General features: G+C 40.4%; 1 protein-coding gene across 2 annotated transcripts in view; it reads right to left on the bottom strand.

Annotated features, from left to right (window-relative positions):
• sh3rf1 (SH3 domain containing ring finger 1) overlaps positions 1–1,294 on the bottom strand; it is a 76,804-nt gene extending 75,510 nt beyond the window's left edge. For both annotated transcript variants that reach the window (XM_039002638.1, XM_039002639.1), the window contains exon 1: positions 1,025–1,294. The gene's annotated coding sequence lies outside the window, so the exon portion shown is untranslated. The remainder of the gene's footprint in view (positions 1–1,024) is intronic.
• Between the last annotated feature and the right edge of the window lie 11,074 nt (positions 1,295–12,368).

Below are 12,368 nucleotides of genomic sequence, written 5' to 3'. Positions count from 1 at the left end.
CGCTATTTACTGCTACTATAAAATGTGGAATGTAACAAAGTTCAAGACCCTTACATTCCAAAGTTCTCTGTCATCCTGCCAGTCACACCCAAAGGTAAAAAGGAACATAGCATGCCAGGCTGCACGTCCTATTCTACAATATTATTGATATGCTCTCTCTCATTGTCCCATTTATACCTGTCAATCGTAACTGATCAAATCGTTTTGCAAATAGAGCATTTCCCATCTGATCAAATCTTTTTGCAAATAGAGCATTTGCTATTTGTTGACTGCAGACGCAAAATAATCCCAAATTAATATTTCATATATTCAATTCCCTACGGACTCAAATCACAAATGTAGCCTATTATTAGATTAAAGAGCATTATAGAAACCCTGGCGAGAGATGTTGACACATTCAAGCAGTGGGATTACATGCACTACAACCGCGTTAAACTCAAAACCAGTGTGTGCATTTCTCACTGTGTCCAGAACGAACGGAGAGGATCTCCGTGACAATTTCATAAGAAAGGGCTTTGATCCTCATAATCCCTGACTGTAAATTGGATACATTTGGAAGAAATATAACTAACTAGTATTGCTAAACAATACGACCACTTCGTAGAACGCAAGATTTGGGAGCAGAGCTCTGAAAGAGGCTACATGCCGAATAGTAAATCTTTCGCAAAAAAAAACATTCTACAAATCTGAAAAACATCCAGTGGTCTTGCGTAACTTTGCTACAATGTCCCAGTATGAAAAACAATTAGACACATTACAGCCACAACTAATGTCGGTCATAAGAAAAAAGTTATGTCCTGCATGATTATGTTGATAACCGAGATTAGCTTGTTGGCTAACTAGCTAGCTTGTTGATGAACAGTGTGTCAAAAGTTCGCTGTGAGTAACGTTACTAGTTATTAGTGTGTAAGCCAATGTAACTGACTCAACAATTAAAATGCCATTGAATGACATACCATTAGTTTGTGTATTATATGTTTGATGTTAGAAAACAATCGTCCTTGAAAACACAAATCTTAGCTACCTCAAAGACGGGCCTCCTCTTCCACCCCTCTCCTTTCCGAACAATTTCTCTCTCCGACTTGGATAGCGAACAAGCAAGGAATGAGCGACTTTGGAAAGAGCCTATTTGGCGTGTAATATAGTTTTCACAGTTTATTCTGCTTCACAGAGAAAATAATCTTTACACGCTATTGTATTCTGCACTTTTCGAAATAGCCCGAGAGACCATGTAAACTGGTAAATTCACGGTTTGGGAAAGACCGACGGAGAAACGAACTCCAGCTGCGGTATCAGAACGCCATGATGAACTAGATTGATTCTATGGAACACGCCCAAGATACTTCAACGAGGCGGGAGGGCGTGATGATATGTGTCAACCATAGGTTGGTGTCAACTCAACAGTCAACGTGTAAACATTTCACGCACACTCAAAATATGTTTTACTACTCCCTGGGTTAGTATTTTTACATTCATAAAATAATTTAACGAAATAAATGTTGTTGATAATTTATCTGGATTACTGTCAAGTAGTAGGCTACTGTATTTGAAACCACTAGCCCAGGCATTCCCAAACTTTTTGAGTTCGGGGACGCCTTTTGTAATAGCAAATTCATCAGGGACCCCCTCAAAATCAGAACACAACTCCAACTTTAGTGTGCGATAAAAATAGCATACAAGGAGTTTACTATGACTTCTGCATTGGATGGCCGGACTAACCAGGTCTCTGGCCCTGGGAAAGAACATTTTAAAGGCCCCCCTCTTCGCATTGGAGAGAAAATGTTGCAGTTTTAAAGCTAATTCCTTGCAACTCTACACATTTTGCCATGGGGCAGAGAGACATTTTTGCAGTTTTAAAGCTTTATGCAACTCTACACATTTCCCATGGGGCAGAGAGACAATTTTGCAGATTGAAAAGGAAAGGGGAAACCTAGTCAGTTGTACAACTGAATGCATTCAACTGAAATGTGTCTTCCGCATTTAACCCAACCCCTCTGAGCTTAAATTATGTTCAAAACAAAATATTTAGGGAATACAAGAAGTAATTAGTTGATCCCAGTGAGCCTCCCAGGCCCTGTTGTACATCTAAGGGTATATTGTAGATCAATAATATTACATTGTATTGTATTGCACCCTCCAATCCACAAACCCCTTTGCCACATTTGTCTAATCTGTTGTTGCTATCAATATTTATATATATATTTTTTTTTAATGTAAAAAAAATAATAATAATGAAATGTATAAAAAATAATAACACAAAAACAATTCAGATCTGGCCGCAGACCCCCTGCAGTACTTCTGCAGACCCCTATTTTCGGAAACCACTGCTCTAGCGCAAACCCTTCCTTGTAATAATGTTAGGTTGTTATTAACGCCCGCAGCAATAATAAGCCCTAGAAGCCTAAGGTAGAAGTAGTGAAACCTTACCATGGAAGAGAATCATGTATTTTAGGAACAACAAAAAAATACCAACATCTCACAAAAACAGTATATTTTTGCTTCGCTCTCAAAACATCCACTAAATCCACTGTATTTTGTTTTATGTACCTTCAATACTTTTTTCCACATGACTGCTCAAAGGTTAGATTTGTGTCAGCTTGCAGAAAGTATGTGCACATAGTGCAAGTGTGACGCAAGAATGATATCATGGCATTTTGGTTCTTTATCTTTATCTACCATCACTCACCCCCTTATCTTCCTCCATTCCATCACCACGACCCTGCCCTCCATTCCATCACCACGACCCTGCCCTCCATTCCATCACCACGACCCTGCCCTCCATTCCATCACCACGACCCTGTCCTCCATTCCATCACCACGACCCTGTCCTCCATTCCATCACCACGACCCTGTCCTCCATTCCATCACCACGACCCTGTCCTCCATTCCATCACCACGACCCTGTCCTCCATTCCATCACCACGACCCTGTCCTCCATTCCATCACCACGACCCTGCCCTCCATTCCATCACCACGACCCTGTCCTCCATTCCATCACCACGACCCTGTCCTCCATTCCATCACCACGACCCTGTCCTCCATTCCATCACCACGACCCTGTCCTCCATTCCATCACCACGACCCTGTCCTCCATTCCATCACCACGACCCTGCCCTCCATTCCAAGTTCAGCTAAATCAAATCAACCCCTAAGCTTAAAGCTTCTGCTAATGGCATGTATTATAATTATCATTATTATTATTATTAGCCTGTAATAAAGGGATCAATTACTGCTTTTTCTGTTCTCCGTACGTCACTGTAATGTTTATATAAATGTCCCATGTGGATATTATAAGGATGTGCAGGAGGCTGCCATAGAGAAGATTATGCGAAGCATTCTGAGCGACACAGACACTGGGATAGACCTCTTTCCCATCACTGACCCCACTCCTCTTCCACTGAGAATCAGAGCAACACTTCATTTACACCTCTATTTGTCTGTAGTAAACAGCATCTCTCCATGTGTTTGTCTCTAGCAAACAGTGTGTTTGTGTGTGTGTATTTGTGTGTGTGTGTGTGTGTGTGTGTGTGTGTGTGTGTGTGTGTGTGTGTGTGTGTGTGTGTGTGTGAGAGAGAGAGAGAGAGAGAGAAAGAGAAAGAGAAAGAGATGGAACCCTTTCAGAGGGTGTTGCTCTTATTACTAGAATTTATCAGGGCTGGCCATTTCCCCCATTAGTCACATAACCTGAGCAGCATCAGCGAAAGGGAGAGAGGCAGAGGAAAACAATAAAAAGTGTGATTTATATTGATCTGACTTTGTTTGAGGAGACTGCATACTGAGAGAGGGACGAGAGGGGGAAGACAGGGAGAAGGAAAGAAAGAGCAATAAAAGCAGAAGATTTATATGGAGTTGGCCCTCTTCTGTCACTAGTGATCACATAGGAGCTGGCAGGAGCTCTCAGGTCATATTTCATCACCGTGGAGACAGAGGCAGTGCTCCACCCCCTGGGTGAGTGAAAGCCTAGGACTATAACCCCTGCCCTCCTTTCCTGCATAATCCCCCCTGTCCCGCCCTCCACTCATATTTTACCCTTCCAGTCCGTGTGACGTCTGACTGAGCCTCTGGGATGTAATATTTGCAGCAGTAGAAAGCAGCATGAGTGATTCACAGACATTGAGAGGTAATGGCCACTCAGAATGACCCAATCTGAAGACAGAAAGAAACGAGTCCACAGCCCTGTTATTGGTAATAAACAAGACTGATACACATCACACGCACACGCACACGCACACACACACACACACACACACACACACACACACACACACACACAGACACACACACACACATCCCCCCTCACCTCACACACACACTCTAATGTGCAAGGTCTTACACACACACGATGGAGGTGACAGCTGTGTTATTGCCTAGAAGCAGGAGAGAGGAAAGAGAAGCGAGACAGGACAAGACATATGCTCCATTTTCCCCTGGAGGGAGAAAACCTGACAGCCATGATAAAGCATTCAACAATCAGCCTCATGTACAGTAAACGGTAAACTAGTTCTGGAGACAAATATGGACACAAAACATTTATAAATGTATAAATGTACATATAAATGTATATCGTATAGTGATTAAGGAATGTATTATTCATCATTAGTGGTGAAAAATTTTAAAAATTAAAAGGATTGTGGCAGAGTAGCAATCACATTACACATTATGACATAAATAATCAACTTTTGCAAGAGAACTACACACAATATTATTTTTAATGAATGAGTAGCTGAGTCATTCATTTGGGGAAATGTTCTTTGTCTGAGAAGAACATTTATCAAACTCTATCTTTAATTCAATAGTGCACTTATTTATTCAGCTACAACACAGAGGTAATTTCCTAGAGAAATTGCAATTGCACATTGCACTAATACTGCCACCCAGCAACTGATTGACAAGACTTCATAAAATAATTGCCACATAGGTCTGTATAGATGAATTGAAACTAGAGCAAAGGTTAATTAAAATGTAGCACAAAAATTAATTGAACATCTGTTGGGTTTAACTCAAAATATCCAATATTAATCTATTGAGAAAAGGCCACTTTTAAAGAGTTCTCCACGTGTATTCCCCTGATAAAACATTCTAACTTAATACTACATCCTGGGGCAAAAACATTCAAATTAGATTTGGGACCAGAGCTGAATGTCAATGAATGCTGAATGTGTGTGTGAACATGTACAGTGTTGTGAAAAAGTATTTGCCCCCTATCTAATTTTCTCTACTTTAGCATATTTTTGATACTGAATCTTCAACCAAAACCTAATATTAGATAAAGGGAACCTGAGTGAACAAATAACACAAGTTACCTACTTATTTAATTTATTTCATAAACTAAGTTATGCAACACCCAATGCCCCTGTGTGAAAAAGTAATTGCCCCTTACACCTAATAACTGGTTGTGCCACCTTTAGCTGCAATGACTCTAACCAAACACTTCCTGTAGTTGTTGATCAGTCTCTCACGTCGCTGTGGGGGAATTTTGGCTCACTCCTCCATGCAAAACTGCTTTAATTCAGTGGCATTTGTGGGTTTTCAAGCATGAAGTGCTCGTTTCAAGTCCTGCCACAACATTTCAATTGAGATTAGGTCTGGACTTTGACTAAGCCATTCCAAAACATCAAATTTGTTGCTTTTTAGTAATTTTCATGTAGACTTGAATGTGTGTTTTGGATCATTGTCTTGCTGCATGACCCAGCTGCGCTTCAGCTTCAGCTCACAGACGGATGGCCTGACATTATCCTGTAGAATTCTCTGATACAGAGCAGAAGTCATGGTTACTTCTATTAAGGCAAGTCGCAGCAAAGCATCCCCAAACCATCACACTCCCACCACCATACTTGACCGTTGGGATAAGGTTCTTACTGTGGAATGCAGAGTTTTGTTTTCGCCAGGCATAATGGGACCCATGTCATGCAAAAAGTTATACTTTTGACTCATCTGTCCATAGGACATTCTTCCAAGAGTCTTGATGACCATCCAGGTGCTTTTTGGCAAGCTTGAGTCAACTTTGTGAACGAGATGGGTCCCATTATGTCTGGCGAAAACCAAACACTGCATTCCAGTGGGGGAAAATCAGAAAGGGGGCAAATACTTTTCACGGCACTGTATGTGTGTCAGTGTAGTAGCTTATCCTCTGAAAGCCAAGTAATTCAACCAAGAAATCAATTAACTTCACCCCAGTGATACTGTCAATTATGGGATAGGAGAATATGGGACAGAAACCTACTAATGATATCCATTTGATGTCTTTTTGCTCTCATAAATCTAAGAAATTAGGGTTGTGGTAGTACCAACAAAATAACTGACCACTGTAATAGTGGAATTTGTAGACAGTAGAATTCCCTCTAATATGGAGATCGAGTTTGCTCTAATAGTAGAAATTGTAGTGTAGTTAGTGGAGCTGTTGAGAGGCCCGGGACAGGACTCCAGTCCGGTTATCATCAGGGCTTTAGAGCCCCTCTTTCATGCCTCTGACTTCTGTAATTCTGTGAAATCAGACATTAATAATTCACAGGTTTATTGCCATAAGAGCTGGGGGTAAAATTACAGCAGGTGTTGGCTGGACTTCAAGCAATACAAATTCTGCATTTGAAGGCTGTACACGACAGACATGCACAGAATAGATATGAATTCAATTCTAGACATAAAACGAACAAATTAATATTGCAGAATCCTAGACATACACAAAACAGTCTAAGCTGAATATAAATTTGTTTAGATAAAGAGATATCAAGGTGGGTGTGAATGTGGATGGAATTCTTTTCAGAAAATCAGACACACACACTTATCAAATAGACACTGCAGAATGATAAGCGTTGATATTCCCATCATGTATGCACCACAATAAACCCTGAAATTACCTCCTTCAGCAATCCACCCTTCTGCAATTATCCAATAATTTGTTGGTATATTTGGCAAATTAACAGGCACAGACATTTATTTGCCACTTCAGCTTGTGGAATGTGATACACTTGGGAAGATACAACAACCACCTAATGCAATTCAGATAGCAGACTTGAAATGACATTCGTAAATTAGAAATTGAATGACAAACAAATAAACATAACAGCATACGTATTGAATGTGCTGGTTGAAACACTAATCTATAGCAACTTCACACTACTGGGACTGGAATAAAGCAATTTTAGAGGAGTAGTGGGGAGGGAGGACCATGCACATTCTAGCTCTGTGATACACAGATAACTCACATCATTATAGGGTGTAGAACATGAGCTAGGAACAGGGCTTTAAATCCACTGTATAGAATAGACGAGGCATCCTTATTTTTAAAGGACTATAAAGGGGCTAGTATCATCTCAAAAGCACGTAGAAACATAAACTATGGGGAGTGACTGAGGCAGCATAATGTATATTGTCTCCTTCATTTCCTTCATGTCTTTCCGAGACACTAACCACATCCCACAACCATCTAATTTAATTTCCCTGTGAAACATAACTGTCGCATATTGTTATTTCAAATAAAATTTTATTTGTCACATACGCTGAATACAAACTACCTAGTTAGCTAATAAAAGTTTAAAATAGTTTTCCTATTCATATCTGGATCCCAGGACGCAGTTAGCGTTAATGCTGGGACCGCTGATATATGTCCCGGGATCCTTGCTCAAACAAGGTGGTAGGCTGTTAGCTATCAAACTAGGCAACCTAGTCTACTATTGCCGGATACCAAGCACGCTAAGCAGTTAGCCCTTGTGGCTAGGACCGCACTTCTATTTGTATCGGTTTTAGGACTACCGATTTCAAGAGTTGTCTACTGCCGGTGTCTCTCATTTCACGGAGTGAATAGCGGGCTCGTCCTACTATTAGCACTATCATGCCTCTGAAAAAAGATGAGGATCACATCTCTGCTGGGCAGGTACGTGAACCCTTGGAGAAGCAGAAAGTTTTCTACAAGGAAATGATACACCAGCAAAAAAATAACTTTAAAAGCTTCATACAAATGATCATGGAGTCTACCAACAAACGGCTGGACGACCTGATTAAACAAGTACAAGACATTAAAACAAACCTTCAGTTCGCACAGAAGGATTTTATTAAATGTTTCACCTTTATTTAACCAGGTAGGCCAGTTGAGAACAATTTCTCAATAACAACTGCGACCTGGCCAAGATAAAGCAAAGCAGTGCGACACAAACAACACAGAGTAAACAAACGTACAGTCAATAACACAATATAAAAAAAAGTATATATATATATACACACAGTGTGTGCAAATGGCGTGAGGTGGTAAGGCAATAAATAGGCCATAGTGGCGAAGTAATTACAATTACTGGATGTGGATGTATTGAAGACCACACAGGATACACTTCCCAGAAACTGTTCCTCTACGCAGAATTAAATCTCCACAGTCAGGGAGTGTCACGTTCGCCATAACGATGAGACCAAGGCGCAGCGTGATTTGAATACATACTTCTTTAATAAACGACTAAACAAACCGAACGTGCCGCTATTTAAACCGAGTGCTGACATGCAACTACACATAGACAACTACCCACAAATACAGGTGGGAAAAGGCAACCTAAGTATGGTTCTCAATCAGAGACAACGATAGACAGCTGCTTCTGATTGAAAACCACACCCGGCCAAACCCACAGAAATACAAATCATAGAAAAAGGAACATAGAATGCCCACCTAAATCACACCCTGACCAAACCAAAATAGAGACATAAAAAGCTCTCTACGGTCAGGGCGTGACAGGGAGGGCCTCCAGAACATGTCTGTGAAGGCTGATTACCTGGATGGACAATCGAGGAGAAATAATCTTGTAATAGATGGTATCCAGGAGAGCCAAAGTGAGACATGGGTTGAATCAGAGGACAAAGTTCGAAAGCTGTTTTCTGAGGAGCTACAATTGGATCAACAGGTTGAGTTGGAATGTGCTAACCGGTCTGGGAAACCAGGGGGCGTGGTGGTGCCAATGGTGGTGCCAATGGAACCAGTCCCAGGCCAATTGTAGTGAAATTTCTCAGGTTCAAGGATAAGCTTGCAGTTCTTGAAAAAGCCAAACGCCTTAAAGGGTCCTTCGTCTTCATCAATGAGGATTTCTCAGATGCAGTCCGTCAAAGAAGAAAGGAACTAATACCAGCTATGAAGGCTGCAAGAAAACAAGGTGACATAGCATATCTAAGGTATGACAAACTGATTTGTTCACCCTCCCTCCCAAGGAGTTAGAACATTGTTCTAAAGCTGAATCAGTGGCACTAGGTTGCAGTGATCATAACTTGGTTGGACTCACTAGGAAAACTAAAATATCAAAGGCTGGCCAGAAGGTAATCTACCCAAGGTCCTACAGAGGGTTCAATCAGGACTCATTTGTGGATGAGATTAAGAATGTGCAATGGTTAGAGGTGTGTAGTAAGGACGATCCTGAAATGGCAATAAGTTTCTTTTTGAAATAATATATGAGTATAGCTGATAAGTATACCCCTTTAAGGAAATGCACTGTGAGGTCAAATGCCCCATGGATTGATGATGAGCTGAGAAATGTAATGATTCAACGTTATGATGCCAAAAAAGTAGCAGATAAATATGGTACTCTGTTTGATAAGCAAAGTTTTTGTAAATTAAGAAATCTTGTGACCAAGCTAAACAAGGGAAAGAAGAAGGGATTATATCAGCACAAAATGTATGAAGTAAAGGGTGATGGGAAAAAACTGTGGAGAACGTTGAACACTATTATGGGTAGGAATTCGAACGTCTGCCTCTTGCTGAATCAGAGGATATATTTATTACAAAACCACATGACATCGCAAACTACTTTAATGAATATTTTCCAGTCAAAGTTGACAAATTGAGGAATGCTATGATTCCAACTGATGTCTCCATGTCATATACTCTTATAAAAGATTGTATCATGAAGGAGAGGCAATGCATGTTTGAATTTCATCAAGGAGAAAGGGTAGAGGTAGAAAGGTAGAAAGGACACTGTTGTCTCTTTCGGATGACAAGTCACCTGGTACAGATAATCTTGACGCCAAATTGCTTAGAGTTACAGCTAACTAAATATCTACCCCAATCGCTCATATTTTTTAATAAGTGCTTGATGTATGAGGTGTGCCCAGAAGTCTGGAAAGAGTCAAAGGTTATTCCACTACCCAAGGATAAAACATCTGCATTCACTGGTCCTAATAGTCATCTTGCTAGCTGCCTGTGTTAAGTCAATTATTGGAAAAAATTGTATCTGTACAGATCAAGGATTATTTCTCATGTAATGGTCTGAAAACGGATTTCTAGCATGCATACAAAGAAGGGCATTCTACGAGTACGGCCTTAGCACAAATGACAGATGATTGGTTAAAGAGTATGGATGACAGGAACTTAGTTGGTGCAGTGTTGCTAGATTTCAGTGCTGCTTTTGATGTAATTGATCATGAACTGTGTCACGTCCTGACCTTAGTTCCTTTTTTATGTCTCTATTTTAGTTTGGTCAGGGTGTGAGTTGGGGTGGGCAGTCTATGTTCTTTTTCTATGTTGTTGTGTTTCTATGTGTTTGGCCTGGTGTGGTTCCCAATCAAAGGCAGCTGTCTATCGTTGTCTCTGATTGGGAGCCATACTTAGGTATCCTGTTTTCCTACTATGATTTGTGGGTAGTTGTTTTCTGTCTTTGTATTAGTTACCAGACGGAACTGTTTCGGTTGTTCTTTGTTTGTTTATTTTGTGGTTTAGTGTTCAGTGCATTTTAATAAAATGACGAACACTTACCACGCTGCACATTGGTCCGATCCTTCCTACTCCTCCTCAGACGAAGAGGAGATCCGTTACAAAATAGTTGTTTAATGTTAGATTTTCAAACAGTGAAGATATACACTGTGGTGTGCCTCAAGGAAGTTGCCTAGGCCCACTTCTCTACTCTATCTTTACTAATGATTATCTTCAGTAATGAACAAAGCAAGAGTGGTCATGTATGCTGATGAGTCTACAATGTATAGCTCAGCATCAGAATGTAATGAGCTAACAGATGTACTAAGCCAGGGGTGTCAAACTCATTCCACGGAGGGCCTAGTGTCTGCAGGTTTTTGTTTTTTCCTTTCAATAAAGCCCTAGACAACCAGGTGTGGGGAGTTCCTAACTAATTAGTGATGTTAATTCATCAATCAAGTACAAGGGAGGAGCGAAAACCCGCAGACACTCGGCCCCCCGTGGAATGAGTTTGACACCTGTGTACTAAGCAGTGAACTAAGAATGGTGTCTGAGTGGGTTGATATGAACAAATTGGTGTTGAACATTTCTAAAACGAAATGTATTGTATTTGGTTCAAGATATATGCTTGCTGATGATCCCCAATTGAATTTGTCGATGAAGAGAACGCATGTAGAGCAAGTAAAAATTAAAAAAACGAAACTACTAGGTGTCATGTTGGACGCAGCTTTATCATGGTCAGAACACAAAGATAATATTGTTATTAAGATGCTGTTACAAGAAAATGTTGAGATTATGTAACATCTAGCACACTGAATCAGGTGATTCAATCCCTGGTCCTATCACACTTAGAGTACTGTCCAGTTATATGGTCATCTGCAGGAAAGAAAGATATAATAAAAGAACATCTAATGCGATAGACTATATGACTGGACAGGAAATAGAAAGCATCAACTGAATGTTAAATGTGTTTCCTGTCAGGTATTTTAATTGTCTGTATTGTCTACTTGTTGAATGTTTGTGAAGTCTTGATTTGTGGTTGTTTGTAATGTCTTGTTAATTGGTGTTGGACCCCAGGAAGATTAGATAGCGTTACGGCGTTAGATAATGGGGATCCTAATAAAAGACAAAATAATGCTTACAAGCCCTAAACCAACAATGCAGTTTTAAGAAAATAAAGTTAAGAAAATATTTACTAAATAAACAAAAGTTTTTAAAAAATCCAATAAAATAACAATGAGGCTATATACAGGGGCGACTGGTACCGAGTCAATGTGCAGGGGTAAAGGTTAGTCAAGGTAACTTGTACATGTAGGTAGGGATGAAGTGACTATACATAGATAATAAACAGCGTGAAGCAGCAGTGTTAAATAAATAAATAGTCCGGGTGGTCATTTGATTAATTATTTAGCAGTCTTATGGCTTGGTGGTAGAAGCTGTTAAGGAGCCTTTTGGACTTAGACTTGCTTCTCCGGTACCGTGTGCCGTGCTGTTGCAGAGAGAACAGTCTATGACTTGGGTGACTGGAGACTTAGAATTTTTTTTGGCCTTCCTCTAACATCGCCTAGTATATAGGACCTGGATGTCAGGTAGCTTGGGCGGTACGCACTACCCTCTGTAGCACCTTACTGTTGGAGGCCGAGCAGTTGCCATACCAGGTGGTGATGCAACCGGTCAGGATGCTCTCGATGGTGCAGCTGTAAAACTTTTT

This window comes from Salvelinus namaycush, chromosome 10 (genome assembly GCF_016432855.1).
Source record: "Salvelinus namaycush isolate Seneca chromosome 10, SaNama_1.0, whole genome shotgun sequence".
Classification (NCBI taxonomy): domain Eukaryota; kingdom Metazoa; phylum Chordata; class Actinopteri; order Salmoniformes; family Salmonidae; genus Salvelinus; species Salvelinus namaycush.
Note: the sequence above shows the minus strand (reverse complement) of the source record. Positions and strands in the feature narration are given on the sequence as shown.